We start from the raw sequence: 5,466 nt of genomic DNA on the forward strand, positions 1-5,466 counted from the left end.
AATCTCTTATCAAGCCATATGTAGTGAGATTTTTATTTCAGGTGTAGATACTGTAATTTTAACATCTATAATTTCCACTGGTTACTTTTTATATCATTTAAATTTCTTTACTGAGATTTTCGATTTGCTTATTCAACTAGATATTTCCTTTCAAGATTTCAAGTCTTTGTACACTATTCTAGTGTCTAGGTTCTGTCATCTTTAAATAATATTGTTTTCTCTGGAATATTACTGCATATGTCTTCTTTTCTTTCCATCATAGTGCTTTTTTATTGACTGTTGTATAATACTGAGTGATATGGTATAATACACTGTAGAGACTTTAGATTTGAATAATACATTGTAGAGACTCTAGATTTGTCTTACTGCCTTTGAAGCGTGTTGACTTTTGCTCTAGCTAGACACCTAACTGTGCTTCTGAGACTGGCAATAACTGAAATCTCTAGGTATTGAATTTACAAGTTTGTTTGTTTGTTTGTTTTCCATTGTGCTACTTAGGGCTTCCGCTATGCAAGCAGAAAAGACTGAAATGGAATGTTTATGCTAATTTCAGTGTTCTTTCCCATGGATCCCTCCTTTTCAGCAATTTCCTTCCTATTTCAAATTCTCTGTCTGTCACAGTGACTCCTCATTATATGACGAGCTAGTAGAATGATGACTTTATCTCCTTGAATTCTACCACCCCTCTCTTCAGAGTATCAGTATAATGAAACATTAAGTATGCTTTAAAAAAAAAAATATATATATATATATATACATATATATATGTTACTATTGTGGTAAAACTATTAAACTACTGCATTGTTTTGTAATGGGGGGGTCCCCAGGAAAAAGGGAAATTCCAGGTTCCCTGCCCCACCCAGAGGAGGGAAGAAGGAAACAGGATGGAGAGCCAGAGGGAGACCTGAGGAGCCACATGGAGCAGCAAGCATGTGACAAAGAAACTGTACTTGTTTCCTGGCTCTGGACTGGTTGAAACAGATGTGGGTGAGAGACCCGTGGGGAGGTTGACTATGGCAGTGTTTATATTGCTTTTGATTTTGCTCTTTTCCTCCCAGACTTGTCTGGCCATTTCTGATCCTTTTCTATGGGTCGAGGCCAGAAGGTGCTTTCGTCTTATGGCAGCTTTCAGGCCTTGCTTTGGGCCAATCCCTTTAAGGTAGACTTTTACCTGTGAAGGGATGGGTCACTTCAGGTGTTTGATTGAGAAACTATATTCTTTGTCTTCTGTGTGTATACTCACTGTATTAAAGTTCCTTTTCATTAAAGTCTTATATGTTTTGTCTTGATGTGGCAGATGGCAGAACCCATTTAGAGCAGGGCAGGTCTGCAGGTTCAGCAGTATCTCTCCCTGCCCTGTAGCAGATACTCTACCTCTGTCTCTAAAAAGCTTGTTTGCATTTAAAAGCTTGTTGAGCTAAGACAAACAAAAAACAAATTTTTCTAAATGCTGTATGACACAAATTTAAATAGCTATTTTCAACTCAGTTATTTTTGGCAATGTAAAACAGTCTTATAAACTCCAAACTAGTGATCTAAAGAGATATATGTCGTTAAGGTGCCATTTTGTGTGCATATTGTATGTTTTTGTGCCTATGATAATGAACATTTGCCAAAATGTTATTTAACTCCTTCACTTTCTTATCAGAGAATCAGTGGAATGAAAAAATTGGTTCAAAGGACTGCAGTTACATAGCGATGCACATGTATCTGAATATGTGCATTTGTGTGTATGTATAGAGAAAAAGTAAATAATGTTGGAATAAAAGGTTCATCTGACAGAGGAAACTGTATAACCTTTAGGACTTGTCTTCTCTTCTGAGCAAAATCATTAGCATCCAATTAGTTTTTTACAAATTATTAACATTCAGCTTTAAAGAGTTGCAAAATGCCTGCTGCTAATCAATGGTAAATCAAACAAAAGCTTAAGTCCCTAAAGTCAGTAGATCTTAAAGCAAGCTAATTAGCATAAGATGACAAGGAAGGTCATGTTGTCCTTCTTTAGCCTTATCTCTGCTTAGGATAATCTTGCTTAATCGTCCTTCATTGCTTCATTGTAATAAAAATTAATCTCCAAGTAGTATTTAATTTACATAAGTGGTATTAGAATATGAATCTGTAAATTTATTTGTTTTTCTCTTTCAATATTACCCCTTTTTGCATTAGATTAAGAGAGTGAGATTTTGCTATTACTTTCTTTTTCCTTCCCAGTATTTCATAATACTCCTGAGTAAGTCTTCACCTGATCAGGAGCCTTCAGTGAGCAGTGAAGAGCTTGATGTAACTGGAACTCAAGATCAATGGTGAGAAAATCTGGGAAGGTCAATAAGGACAGCCTTTAAAGGTCATGTGTAAAGTAATGTTTTGTTGTGGTGGTGGTGTGATAAGGTTATTTTAACTTATCATCCTTAGAAATTCATCCACTTTGCACTGATTCTTACAGCATTAAACAATTATTAATCTCTGGGAAAAAAGCAGAGACTAAATACACCATTGTTACAGAATGCAACTCCCTGGAAGGGGTAGAGCATCCAAACACAGTGAAAGGTGCTATTTTCACCTTCCCAGAGGGCAGGCACCTTCCTGGAGGCAGGCTCCCATGCTGGAATGTGAGGCAGCTGGGAAGGAGTGAGGTGGGTGACAACATGGTGTGAGGCACTTAGATGACAGCTATAGTGGAGACCACGTGGGTAAGAGCCATGTGGAGAGATTACTCCTGGCCTTTAGTGTTTAACTTGTCCTCGTGGTGGATCATATGGTATAGCTTCCATTTCTGGTCTCCCCTGTTCCAGGTAGGATCTACCTACGCTGTTTCTTGTAATTCCCTGCCAGGTGTCAAGATTTCAGGCCGCAGTTGCCTCACTTTGGATGGAACCTGTAGGACTAGACATTTGCTCACAAAGGGATTGAAGATTTTCAGATATTTTAGGAATATATTTCCTTCTCTCTCACTTCCTTTTTCTACACAAATTAAATCTCTTTCACACTAGAGCCTATTTCCCTTGCTATTGTGAGTGTGGATGAATGACCAAACCCCTTTTAGAACATGTACCCCTTAAGAGTTTAGGGTCCTGGGCCCTCACTGGTGGCGCAACAGGTTAGGACACAGCACTGCAAGCTGGCCGCAGCTGCTTCAGTGCAAGTTCAATCTCCCACCCCAGAGGTGATCCACATGGCGCAGCTGACCTCTCCTGTCATGCCCGCTGCTCCCCTCAGCAGTGTGCTTCATCAGCCAGCCTGTTCTGCTCCCCACTCTGTCTCTGGTGAATCCTGTCAACACCGCTGCACCTCTAGTTGTACCCCAGCTCTGAATGTATAAATAAATAAATCTTTTAAAAAATTGAACTGTCAAAAATAAGGTTTAGGGTCCTGAATAACCAGAAGTCATACAATTACATCATGTGAAGAAATAAGATTTACTTTCTATTCATCAAATGAAAAGCATTACAAAAGTATTTCATTCTTCAGACAGATATGATATTCCATGGTATATAGGGACATTTTACCTGTAAATGTCCCCTCATTTGTAGACCCCACCTTAGATGCTACATCCTTTGATGAGAATTCTCTCATGATCCCAAGAGAAATTAGGCTTACAGCTATTGTCCTTGGAGGATGTTTCTGATATTATACGATCTCTGTATATTATTATTTGACTCCCTCTTAAATCTTGTATTGCACCTATTACATTAACTTTTTTTTGTAGATACATCTCCCTTTATAAATATTTGGTGAATTAGGAACTCACGAATAAATGGATTGATTATTTAGGAATAATAACCTGGTATAAACCACAAGCCATTTTGATTTTTACATCTATTTTATCATTCCAAAGACAAGAAGTCCTGGAAATTAATCTTAAGTAAATAATTAAATGATATGAGGAACTCACTGAAATGTACATGTGACAATGAAGAGTTGTCACATAGTGGCAGATAGCCATATAAATAATGGAATGTCATGTGGTTGGTACTTTATTCATCAAAAATCACATTACAAAAAGTTTCAATAGTATATTGTGGTATGGGAAATATTTGACATGTAATTTTAATAAAAATATAAAAAGTTTATGTTCTCAGAATTCAGTTATATAAAAAGTACAAATGATTTGCCAATATAAATAGTAAAATTAAATGCTGGTAAGATCAAAAATATTTGGGCCTCCCTGATGGCCTAGTGGTTAAGTCTCAGCACCATCACCACTATGACCTGAGCTCCATCCCTGGCCCAGGAGTGACCCACATGGCTCAGCAGGCCTCTCCTGTCTCATCCACTGCTCCCCTCAGCAGTGTATTTCAGTAAGCCCACCTATTCTGCTCCCCACACTGTCTCTGGTGAACCTTCTCACCCCCCTCCATGTGGCCTACACCCCAGTTCTTCTACACAAAAGTAAATAATAATAATAATATCTTATTTTTTTAATATTTTTAAAAGATTAAAAAATACATAATCATGTTTTCTATTTATACTATGTAATGCTAGGAATATATATATGTTTAAGAACCTAATCAAATAATTTCCAGTTCCTTAAGGACTAGAAATTGCTAAAGGAAAATTTTAAAGTAAAAATTATTGAAGTTCTATTGTATTTTAAAAACTAAAAAAAGGAGAGCAAACTAAACCCAGATAAGTAGTAGAAAGAAATAACACAGCCCAAAATAATGATAGATAAAACAGGAAAAAAAAAAAGACTGAAGTCTAAATCTATTTCTTAAAGAGAATAATAAATTAGACAAACTTCTAACCATTAGAGAAAACAAACTATAAATATTGTAAACGCGTGAGATAACATCACTGAAGATGACAATTTTATCTTTAAAACTTGAAAGCAATAAACTTAGCCACTCAGACGAGATGGATAAATTCCTTGAAAGACATAATATGTCAATGCTCACTCATAAGTAAATAATTTGAATAATCTGATATCTATTCAGCAGGTAAAATCATTCTCACAAGGAAAACTCCCCGCTTAGATGGCATCACTGGGGAATCCCAACTGCTCATTTTAGGAAGAAAGTTTTGTGATTTCCTTTCATTCTTGAGTTTCAGTAACTCCCATCTCATGGTGAGCTCACATGACTTTGTGTGTGTGTGTGTGTGTGTGTGTGTGTGTGTGTGTGTGTGGAGAGAGAGAGAGAAAACAGAGAGACAGAAAGAGAGAGATACAGAAAAAAGAGCATATCCTTATGGTCTCTGTGTATCTTTTTATAAGGGCACTAATCTCATCATGAAAGACCCAACCTCATGACCTCACCTAATCTTAATTAGGTTCCTAAAGAACCTAGCTTCAAAATCAACATATTAGCTGTCAAGGATTCCATGTGTAAATGGGAGCATTGAACACAAACATACACTTCATAACACCTCCCAGCTCACTCTGATAAGCCAGTATTACTGTGATAATTGTACAAAACTGAGCAAAGCCATTATAAAAAAGAGGTCAATATCCAACATAAGCATCAATGC

This window comes from Condylura cristata, unplaced genomic scaffold (assembly GCF_000260355.1).
Source record: "Condylura cristata isolate star-nosed mole 26May11 unplaced genomic scaffold, ConCri1.0 scaffold00005, whole genome shotgun sequence".
NCBI classification, from domain to species: Eukaryota; Metazoa; Chordata; class Mammalia; order Eulipotyphla; family Talpidae; genus Condylura; species Condylura cristata.